Here is a 12,365-nt window from a genome sequence, read left to right as displayed (position 1 = left end):
CTGTGAGTACAGGGAAGACAGAAAACATTACAGGGCCCTTTTTTTGGCACCAGGCGAAGTGAGTTGGGAGGGTGGAGGTGGTCGGGGGAGGCAGAGAGGAGAGAAAACGAGGAGGAGAGTGAACGGCGGGGCGGGCTGAAGGAGTAGAGATGAGGGAGGGAGAGAGAGAGAGAGGGAGGGAGGGTTGAGCGTTGGAATGAACTCTCTCAGGCTTTGTGGTGCACGTTTCCCAAGGCCCCCGCCTGGCCCCTTTGATAAATGACACATGTCATTCTGTCAGCTTGTGACACTGCAGCTGGGAGGCCCTGTGATGTATGGCTCTGCTGAAAAAGGAAATCAACTTTTTTCCCTTCTCTCTCACTCTCCCCCTGTTCCTGTCTCCCTCTCTCTTCCCTTCTTTCTCCCTCCCTCCTTTACTCAGCCCTGGCTGAGTGCATGGCCTTTTTATATGAGGATTTAGGTTTCCTCTGGTCCAGTAAGCTCCCCCACCCCACCCCCACCCCCCTCCCACAGCGATAGACAGGCATGCATGCAGCCAGGTTGCCGCTGGTTTGTTCTACCGTGCATACACACACACACACAGTGACACAGCTATTATGATCGTGTACAAAGCCGTAACCCGAGGAAAAGGGGGCAACGACGAATCGGAGGTGGATCCAGGATTTATGGCTAAAAGCCGAGGAAGTAAACAAAGTACGCACTTTTTAGTAGGCAAGGGGGGAGGGTGGGGGCAGGTGGAGGGAGGAAAGATTCCGGTTGGGCAGGATGGCTGGTGTCTCCCACTGGGTCATCTGTCATCCATGTGTCTGACTGGAGGACGAGCACACACAGCTCTGGAAACATCGCGCATACACACACACTCCCACAGGAACTGGGATGAACTAAGAAAAGTATGCCACACACAAACACACACACACACACACACACACACACACACACACACACACACACACAGTATAGATGCAGGCAGATAAATATTCACACTCGAAGAGAAATTTCAGAGCAAATACCCGCACTATCAATCTTCAAACGGTGAAAAGAAAAATGAAAACAAAGACGCGATGAGATTTTATTTCACAGGGCAAATGAGTCCAGCCAATGAGCTGCTCCCATGAGGCCTGCCCTAAGCCTCCCTTCCTGGCAGATTAGCCTATCACGGCATCCCACTGACCCCTCCACTACATGCACCGCCCACGCAATGGGTGAGCCAGCATAAAGAAGACCAATCTCTCTCTTTCCCTTTTTTTTCCCCTCTTGCATACACACTTTCTTACTCTTACTCTAATCATATCCTGGTTCTTTCTCTTCCTCACTCTACTTCTGTCTCTCTCTTTCTCTCTCTCTCTCTCTCTCTCTCTCTCACTGTCTCTCTCTCTCTTTACACCCCTCCTCCCTCTCGTTTCTCTCTCAACGGCTGACCTGTTATCAGCGCTCTGGAGATTTAACGGCCAAAAAAAACAGCCGAGCGTGAGTCAGGCGTGACGGAGGGACGTTTCCCAGTGTCGCCTCTCAATCTTCATGTGATCTCTCTCACACACACACACACACACACACACGCACACACACAATTTGCACATTACTTCAAGACAAACACAATGATTTGGAATCAAGCAAATGTCGAAATATCATCACTGGCGATTACTCAGTCCCGCCCAGTAATATCATGATGAGGTGATGGATGTGTTGGTATGGAATCACAGGAATGAGGAACAGGACTCAGGCCATTCAGAAGGCTGCATACACACTAATGAGCAAGAGTTCACTATGTGTTGCTATGGGGACCAGGGTTACTTTGACTAAAGGAGAGCTAAAGAGCGAGAGACACAGAAACACACAGAGAGACACAGAGAGGGGAAAAAAGAAAACTGCATGAAAAGGAAGGAGAAGTTGGTGAGGATCCAAGAGACAAAGAAGGAAAAGAAAGAGTAGTGTATGACATATCGATAAATTGGTTTACCAATTTTATCATTTATTAAAAAATGACCTATGAGCCTGAGTGTATTGTCCACCACTTATATGATGGATTTATATCATCACACATTTATTATGAAATTTAACGCTATGCTCAAAGCTGGTTTAACCACATTTAATCATAAAGTACCATCTTGATTGGGTTTAACAACAAGAAAACAATATTTTTAGTGTCATTATAATTATCATTGCTATTATTATTGGTTTATTGGCTAAGAGCATTTTAGTATAATGTAATTCTGGTTGAAACACTAAATATTTGAAATTTTTGGTGGCATGAAAATTGTCAAATTAACACTGTAAATATCTGCTATGTGTGACTTCCAGCCCCAAAATATCTATGTCTATTATAAAAAGGTTCATATCTACCTACATGAAAATAAATTCAGCTGAGGAAGAGGGAAAAACTGAGCCAAAGAGAGAAAGAGAGCAAACAGAAAACACATAGCAGAGTGCAGCGATCGTCCAGACTGCGGCCACCTGGGGGTCACGACCTGCCTACGACCCCGTCAGATGTGCACTCTGGCCGGGGTGGGGGGTGTGTGCATGAGAGGTGGGGGCGGGAAAAATAGGCATCATTAGGGCTGAGTGATGAGTGGTGGCCATGTCTGACTATTGCAGGGTAGAGCTCCACCGCAGGACCAACACTGCATTTATAAATGCCAGAAGGCCTTCACAATGCTGTCGACAGCACCCAAGCAACAACTGTGTGTGTGTGTGTGTGTGTGTGTGTGTGTGTGTGTGTGTGTGTGTGTGTGTGTGTGTATGTGGTGTGTGTGTGTGTGTGTGTGTGTGTGTGTGTGTGTGTGTGTGTGTGTGTGTGTGTGGTTGGGTGGGGGGCGGGGGGTTGAACCACTACTGGTATGAGCCCCCCTGTTAACAAGCTGCCTCTGTGACCCACAGGATATTGCTATACACATGTAGACAACAAACACATTGAAAACACGCAGCGCCGCTGCCACTGGAAGAACATTCCAACCACTAATGTCCATCTACATACATAGTGAAGCCACTGTAGCCATTTTGTTTTTGTTTAGTCTCCTTTTTGCCCAAAGTTTGGTTTGAGTGGTTTGATTTTCTCTTTTAATCACAGCTGGAAGAGAGGAAGAAAGAGGCATGAGGAAATGAAGGAAATGATGTGACAAGAGGGGCAGTGTGTGGAGGCAGGATCCTACGAGTGTGTGGTTGTGTGTGTGTGTACGAAGGCAGCGGTGTTGGACTCCAAGGTCAGCTGATAAACACCACATTCACAATTCAGGAGCCGAGAAAGGTGGGGAACCTGAAACCTACTGTTTCCCCCGATTCCTCAAATCCTAGTAGAACATTCGCCTCAATTAATCACTGGAATTGTTACACCATGGTAATACCTAAAACAATCTCCATGATCACATGCACAAACAAAATTTCAAATTGCTATCATCCATCTCACCTGCCCCCGTTTAAAGCACAGGAAGGGGGGGGCAGTGGTGGATGGGTGAACCAGTCGTTGGCCTCCCTCTCCCTCTCCGCTCTAAAGACCTGGCCAGCGAGATGATGGTGAAAAATTAACGGCAGGCAGCCAAACAAGTAAAGGCGCCAGGGCGAAGGGATCAATGCGCGGCATCCGCGGCGGGAGCAGCTATGTAAAACACTTGCCTTAAGTCAGCCGCATCCGGTTAATATTTAATCCCTCCATCCATCTCCACAAAGAGAATTTCCCTTTTAGCTTTAGCTGCCGTTTACTTTGATTACACACAACCGTTTGGGGGTGGGGTGTGTGGGGGGGGGGCAAAGCAGGAACGATAAGAGAGCCTGGTGGGTGATTTGCATGGGGATGGAAAATATTCTCAGGTTTGATAATGGCTCGGAGCAGTCTAGTGCCAGTATGAGACAGAAGAGAGGAGGTAGGCCTGAAGAAAGAATGAAATAAAAAAAAAAAGAGAGAGAGAGGGAGAGAGGTTAGGTTTGTGATGAGGAGAGAAAAAAAAAAAAGGTGATGTAGAATGAAACTCGGAAAAACAAACCGAATTTCACTCCGAGGGGTTGCCTTATTTAAAACAAGAGATATGCAAATAAAGCAAGAGTAGCGAAATAACACTGATATTATCTTCCCCGGTTATTTTCTGTGGCAAATGATTTCTAGGGAGGAAATCCAAAACTGTAACTCCCAAGTGAACATGCAAATCCATCTGCGTATTCCTGGGGAGCCTTCTGCACTCACTCTCATGTTGCTTTTTCGCGTTGCTGTTTTTGCTTCTTCCTTCTACTGATTGAAGCTTCTCATGTTTATTCTGCGCTGGCACCAAAAACTGCATTTATTACAGAAGCCAAGTAATAACTACACAGTGTCAACAGCGTGGCACATGAGCACATAATAACTTTAAAATTCATAGAACATATGTGCCTGTAAGGGTAAATTGTATGGTTTATAATTAGAAATAACGGTATGTGAAAGAAAATCTAACACTAAACTTCATGTCTACCTCTCTATTACTTACTTACACACACACACACGCACTTTCACCACTTTGGCTAACTGAATACTGGTCTTATACACATAATACTTTATATTACACTTTAATTAAAGTGAAGGGACATAAAACTGCATGCCACAGCACTGATTTAAACCCCCAAAAATGCAGAAATTATGGCATATGGAGAACACACCTTAAATTTTCTCTTTTTTTTTTCCGCTGCAAAGCCAGAAGCCTGCCGACCCCAAAATGTGCTTGTCAGCCAGCGGGTTTACTGGAAGCGAGCCATTGAGATGAGCAATGGCAACTGTTCATTTTCTCACTCATTGACCTCAACTCCCCACTTTACAATGAGGAATAAAAGCGGCGCTGTATTAGCCAACAGGGTGAGTAACAGAGGATCAAGGGAACCAGCATCTAGGTTACACTGCAGCCGGCGTTTTGCAGAAGGTGAACACGCCACACACTGAGTAAAAATGCACCCGGACACACGCGCGCAAACACACACACACAGACCAGTTAAACAGCATATTGAAGTCCAATCTTTATACATGAGTTATTTTTAAAGCCGTAACAATCTGATGGAAGTTATGTGAAAACATGGTTCTTTACACGGAGGCTTTTTGCTTATGTTAGCTGTGTTAGTGGCCATTCTGTAGTCAAATCATTGTTTTCAGGTGTCATTGCAGCTTTCTGGTTAGGTTACCTGAGTGCAGAGCGGGCTACAAACTGTAGGTCACAGTTTAAATAAATGGTCAAAACTGGACACCCCACCACCCCCCCCCCCACCCGTCCACCTACAGACACATCACCATGATCACTAATACGCCGAGCTATTGATCAGTGAGCGTCTGCCGCTGGCTGCCATTTCAAAGAGGGAGAGAACCGGGGCTGCAGGGCCTGTGACAACACTGACAAGGGTAAAGTGTTATTTCTCTCGCACGCCGACAGCTGGACATGGGGTGGGAGGGGGGGGGGGGGGGGTGTTGTTGGGATGGAGGGACGTGTGTGTGTGTGTGTGTGTGTGCGTAAGTCGGGAGGGTGGTGGTGGTGGGGGGGGGGGCATTCGGCCGGCCGGGCAGTAATTCTTAATTGACACCTGTCAGGATAATGGCGGCAGTCACAGCTGTTGCGGGAGAATTTGTCCATCGTCCCGTTCATCTGTCAGCTCTAATACCCGTCCTAAAAGCTGCTCCCCCTTCCACACCACCCCCAGACACCACCCCTCCCCATGCCATCTTTCCACCCCCGTAGACCCCCAGCCAGCAACACCACCTTCTTTGATGCTGCAGTTGGACTAAACATTGCTAACAAAACCCTGCATCCATTCTTCTCAATTCAATTCACTACAAATAATGCTAAAACAGACCTATTTCTTCACACTGCTGTATGCAGTCAAACCATGTTGAGATGATTCATTATTTGGAGGAAAAGCAGCTCCAAAAAATCAAGAATGCACAGTTAAACTCTTACACTCCTTCGCTCATTTGTTTCCCTTTCAGCTTTTCATTTCCCCGACGATCTCCACCTAACTCTGTCTGATGAGGTACAACTGATACGAGAAAAAAAAAAAAAAAAAAAGGAGCACAGTTTAAAAAAGAAAATAACATTTTTTTTCATCCCCGTTTTTCATTCACCCCATCCTCCTCCTCCCCCCACGCCCCCCCCCTCCTCTCCTACCACCAGAACTTCTCTCTCTTTTCTCTTTGCTTTTGAGTGGCAAAAAAAAAAAAAAACGAGTATTTATCTAGAAGAGAGGGGGATGTGAGATGAGAAACATGCTGGAGAGGGGAAAAGAGCAAGAAATAAAGGGAGAGGGAGCGTCGAGAAATGAGAGGAGAGATGAGAGGTACGTGAAAGAGACGGAGAGAGAGAGAAAGAGGTAGAGAAGCATAGAGGAAGAAGAGACGGAGGAGAGGGAGGAGTGCGCAGGGGTTGGGTGTCCCTGGATAGGGCTTTTGCTCTTCTGTAGTGGGCCCATCTCGTTTGTCTTGTTTGTTTGTTGGCATCAAAGAGCTGCCTCTCACTCCCCCTGCTAACTGATGTAATGAGTGGGTAAGCTACATGTTTTTTTTTTTTTTCTGCGCTGAGGAATTCAAATACTTATTAGACAAAATATTCTGTAATTGCTCATCTTTTATTGATAGAAGTAACATGTTAAATTTGGCTCTAGCAGACTTTCCCATAGCCTCTCGAGGAGGCACGGCACTGATCAAGAGAGCAAATTTACCCTCGGCAAATGTAATACTTTACTTAAGAAAATTTGAGATGTCAATTTTTGTGCCTTAAATATTGCACGACTACTTCTCTTGAAACGCTTCCCCTCTTATCTTCCTCATGTCTCAAATTATGTGCCAGAGAAAAAAAAACGAAAAAACACAACATATCAACAAATTTTCATTAATGAGCTCTTAAGCCTTACATCCCCACTGTGGAGCCTTAACAAAATGTAATTACTCAGCACAACACAAATATTACATAGTAATTAAGCACACTTAACAAAGAGCCGATAACAGCAACAACACTGTGTTTATCAAAGCTTTAAGTCAAATCTGAATTTCACGAAAGTTAAAAAAACAAGTTTGTTATGCTGCTGCAACACTGAAAAATGAGAACAAAAATTCTTTATTTGGGGGGAAATTGTTTTTCTATGGCAGTCAGGAGTAAGACTGCTTGTCAGCCCAGTCCCAGAGGGCTGCTTTCTATCTGTTTCAGACTTGATTTTCTCAGACTTGGATTTTTTTCTTTTTTGGATCCCATGACTTGCTGCTGTTTTTATGTGCTGCAAGGCAGGCAACAAAGCACATCTGGCTGCTTTAATGATATGATTTCCCATCATACTAAGCCACCTCCATTATGACCTCCCACAGAGACATGCTGGCTGCACTTAAGCATTAGGTGTAGGTGTGTGTGTGTCTGTCTGTCTGTCAGTCTGACTGTCTGTATTTATGGTTGACGGTGTGTGTTTTCGTGTGTGTCTAAAGAGCGGCGAGGGCAACACACTGCTAGTGATGGTAGCAGCATGGCCTGAGGGCAGCTTTTGTTGAAAATGCCCCGGAAAGAATCAGAAAGAAAGAGAGCGAATGAGACAAGGAGGGGCATAACTGCTATGATGTGAAATATATCCTTATCTCTGTGAACAGAAAAAGTTTCATACACGCCGCTTAAACCTTGCTAATAGCTTCCATTTGATTATGTTAGTTATTCCCTAATAATCAATAATAAAAAAAACAAACTTTCATGTTGATCTTGCTACTATTTTGTAAAAGGGCTAATAACATTTTTCTGATGCCTGTGCAAATGGATCACATTTTGTAAAGATAATAAATGCAACTAATGCATGTTACTAAGTAACCAATGAGCACAAACACACACACACACATACACACACAAACACAGGGGCACTTGTGGTGACTCGAGGCATTAGGAGTGCAAGCTGAGCATGTTTGACCTTTGACTGGCTCAAATCCCAGATGTAAATTTAACTATTAGTTTCGGAGGGTGGCGCAGGAGCAAAAGTGGCTATCGACGAGGCCGATCGATGCCACCTGCTAACGGCACCGCCGCTCCAATTATAGTAACCTCTAGCCGAGTCCGACCGCCAAACACACACTCTGAGGGAACGCCCAGGAAACGTACAGTACAAGTGAAGGGGGGAAAATAAAACTGGCTGCGGTGGATCAATATGTGTTCCTGCTCTGTCTGATATCCCTCCTTTTGATTGGGAATAGTGAACAGATATGACAGTCAGAAGTGAGAAATATGTGGAGCTGCTGTTAGAGGTTGTTTTCCTGCTCCTGTGGGGGATGGAGAGGAGATCTGAAGGCAGGCCCTGCTAAAGAGGATGACTAACATGGCATGGTTACCGTTACACTCGTTCAAGTTATTCATTCCGGGAAAACTAACACCGGTCAGTGCTAAGCTACACACACACACACACACACACACACACACACACACATACACACACACACACACGCTCTCTTAGCCTCTATCTCCCCCCCTCTCTCTCTCTCACACACACACAAACATATACACACTTTTTTCATTGAATTCTAACATAAACTTCTCATTTCTAAGAAGCTGTGGAGCCTTTAAGCCATCGGAAGTTAAGCCGCTCCAACTTTCAGGCCAAGACACTAGTTCCTTTGCTGAAAATCAACTTTTCATCAAAACAGGACTGTTCTAATTCTCAGGAAGGAGGGTGGTATTGAAATCCGGCAACATTATAAGTGAAAAAAAAACAAAACAACCCTACAGGCTACACACTGCTGTACTCCTCAGGACGCTGGTGTAGACAGAAGGGTGGGGGGCACATAAATCTCAGCATACTGATTATTTCGAGGGGAGAATATCACATAACAGCATCGTCAAGTAAGAGCACAAAGGTCGCTGTGTAATCTTAGCTACCCTGGGCATGCAAAATCATTAATCCCTGGGCACTGTGATTCTCCAGCTCGGAATAAACTGGAGGCCTTCAGCGAAGCGGCTCCAGCACCGAGTTGGGAGGACGTTCGCTTTCATGCAGCCAAAGTACGTGACCGTGTTATGATGTGGTGGTGATTTACTAGCAGGTCTGCAACACACGCAAAAGTGTAAACACTTCAACAGAATGTCTGTATTTTAAAAATAGTTCACGGGATTACTTTGGAGTGCTTATATATCAAGTGGTTAGAACAGCCCTGAGCCGTGTCATTAATATAAAAATAAATAAATCTCCTGCAACAGTTGAAAAATTTCCACCCTCACATTCCATTCAAAAACACAAGGAAACTTTAAGAAAACGCCTGACACAAGAAATTATGTGCTTATAATTAAAAGGGTTTAAATGAAAGCAAAGGAGAAGAATGAGACAGTAGAAAATAAAAAGAGGAGAGAGGGAAAGGTTGCGATGTTCTGTGGCTGGTCTAGCTTGCTTATTGCAAGGTTATAAGAGTGGTGGTGGCGGGGGTGGCGGGGGCTTACTGAGGTCATTAACTGGCATTGTCTCTTGACGTGATTAGTCAGGTAGCAAAGTCCATTTGTCACCTGCACAGGCAAATTGAGTTGGTGCTGCACTAGAGGCTATGGGGACTGTATAATATCAACTTGATTACATCAAGGCAGCTGCGGACTTGACACCTTACTGAATTTGTCAGCATTAATCGTTAGGGCCTGTCACAAATCCATCAGCTCCACAGATAATTAGGGCTCTCTCTAATGAAGCCAACGGGAAGCAACCTTACCCCCACCACCCCCCCCCCACCACCCCACCACCCCCCTCGATATGCACGCACACACACATACACACACACACACACACACACACACACAGTCTTTCTTATAATTAACCATCGTGCTCTGCAGAAATAAGAGCGACTATCTTATCTGCTCTTCCTCCTCGTCTTCCTCCTGTAAGACTATCTAACCCTGCCATGGATGAAAGACGGTGTCACTCCATTCTGTCTTTTAATTGTTCCTGCCTTCCATCCTGTCCTCTTCACCTTTAAATCGAGTCGTTTTATGATGGAGTGAGGCTACAAGTGTAGTAACACACACATGAGCGTGCATCAGTGCAGAAAGAACTGGGGAAGGAATATGCATTTTTACACACTTGCTGATGCAGGTTTGCAAGTTTTTTTTTTCTAAGCTTTGCTGTTTGGATTCCTAAAGGGAGACTATAAAATTATAACAAGTGTAAGAAGAGCTAAGTTTCATCTGTAGAAAAATGTATCTTATATCTTTTGTGGATTTACGAACAGACACTTCAAAATAGTGCTTGAGAAAATCATGCAATATCTTGATTAGAAAAAAATGATTTTCTTTACTACAGCAAAAATATTAAATCAGTAATACAATTTTTAGAAAAACTGAAATTAGGGGGAGAACAAGCAATACAAAAATTAAGTTGTTGTTACAAGGCCATGATAAACATTAATTGATAAACTGCCCATGAAATGTATATTGTAAGAAAATAATTGTAAAATTTGCACAGCTGATTGTAAAAACCTTGAAGAATTCACAATTAGGACTTTCGCTACTTCTGCTATTATGGGATATTTTTATGCAGCCTTTGGCCTTGAAACACTAAAATAAAAATCATAACAAATAATATTCTTCAAAAAGGTACAAAGTGAGAGAAAAAAAAAAAAGAAACCTGTCGAGACAAGTCTGCTATTGTTGTTTTAATTGTCTGAGCTCTGATTTCCATGCTCAGTCCCACCATGAGCAATTTCCTCTCTGAGCAGCAGCACAGGGAGGAAGCCACAGGTCAGTACCAGCTCCCAGTGGAGCATCAGGCTAGTCTGGTTTGTTTGTGTGTGTGTGTGTGTGTGTGTATGAGTGTGTGTTAGTTATTTGTTGCTACTGTGAGCATGGGGTGGAGGGCGTTATCTCTGACCGACCATCATGTTCATGGAAGAATGGAAAACATCCCGTCTGCCAAGCTGTGATTGACCATTACAACCCATGATGCACATGGCACTCAGTGGACAGTGTAATGGATCAATGGCGTGTGTGTGTGTGCGTGCGTGCGTGTAAAAGAGAGTGTGTGTGTGTGTGTGTGGCGAGAGAGGGGAGGGGTCAAAGGGATGTCATGTTTTCATGCCTCCATCTACATGCAGAAACCTAACAAGAGTCACTCTGCTCCACCACCACGGCCGACCCTTTTCTAGAGGGATATTTCGCCAAAGCAACAGCCGAAACTCAGACACACACACACACACAGAACACACACTCGGGAAAAGTGAAGTCAGGCTCGATATCTAAATCTGAATCTTTTCCTCGCAGTGTGGGCCAGAAATCATGTGAACAGTGCTTTGCTAGAAAGGCAAGATACAAGGGAGAAAGAAGTCAACAGCGAGCACCGGTTGAATGTTCTCCATCCTACACTCCTTCTCATCCTCCTCCTCATCACCATCATCATCATCATCAACAGCAGCTCCCTGCTTAAAATGATAAAACCTACTGAGTTCAAAGTCTTCGTCGGCTGGCCCTCCTGTTCGACCCGCTTTGCACCTCATATTTCAAAATCTCTTTAAAATTCTGTAACTGTCTTTTGTTCACTCCAGTTGTTAATGCCTAACTTCAAAGGCTCGGCCTCATTAGCACAGAGGTAGAAACCCCTGTCACTCATTTACATTTGTTTAAAGGCTGCAGGGAGACGAGAGGAAAAAGGGGGAGTCCAAATCCAAACCACTAGAAGTCAACCTTGTCGGTCCTCTGCCAACACCTGGTTTCATCAGTTGGTCACATAGCAAATATTATACTCCCCTCCAGCAGTGGATATTGATTTCATTACTGGACTGATTCTTACAGTGAGTGTGGGGTGAATTTGGATGGGAACGCGCAAAAAGCCTCAACATTTATCTGTAAGAAGAAAAGGCATACGAAGGGACTCAAAATCTGATTAAAAAGGAGTGTTTGGGTGGATTTTTTCCTGTGATCCGTTCAACATATACACCGTCTTTTCATCTGCTTTTAGTACGATCCCTTAAAATAAAACGAGCTGATTTTCCAACATAATTCACAACTTTTTTTTTTCTTTTTCCTTTCGGATCCTTGTTGAGACAACAGGGAGGTTGTGTGTTTGAGTGGCTAAACCTTCTAGAGGCATGCCTGTCTTCATGGAGGGATTTATTGATGTTTATCAGGGATGAATAGATCAAAGACTGCCACATGACAGGCGATCAATCACGCATCAAATCAAGGATGGCAATCCTCTAATAAAATAGAAAGAAAGGAAAAAACCGGCTCTCACCAGTTTTCTCCCCCTTCTTTCCCAGTCAATTATTCATCATTACTCACTCTTGAACCTCAAAAGCTCCCTTTTATCCCCCATAACATGCCATTTAGTTTATCTCACCATTCTTAAGAGAACTTTCCTGGCAAAGGAGGGAAAAAAAATCTCAAAGTGGCACTGCGCAGATATGTGCGTCATTTGCGCAATTAGACACATTTAAA

The 12,365-nt window shown here is 44.4% G+C and overlaps 1 protein-coding gene across 1 annotated transcript in view; it reads right to left on the bottom strand.

Moving 5' to 3' along the window:
- Positions 1-12,365, bottom strand: part of LOC121905763 (teashirt homolog 1-like) — a 34,861-nt gene that overhangs the window by 21,072 nt on the left and 1,424 nt on the right. The gene's annotated exons all lie outside the window — the stretch shown is intronic.

This window comes from Thunnus maccoyii, chromosome 10, assembly GCF_910596095.1.
Source record: "Thunnus maccoyii chromosome 10, fThuMac1.1, whole genome shotgun sequence".
NCBI classification, from domain to species: domain Eukaryota; kingdom Metazoa; phylum Chordata; class Actinopteri; order Scombriformes; family Scombridae; genus Thunnus; species Thunnus maccoyii.
Note: the sequence above shows the minus strand (reverse complement) of the source record. Positions and strands in the feature narration are given on the sequence as shown.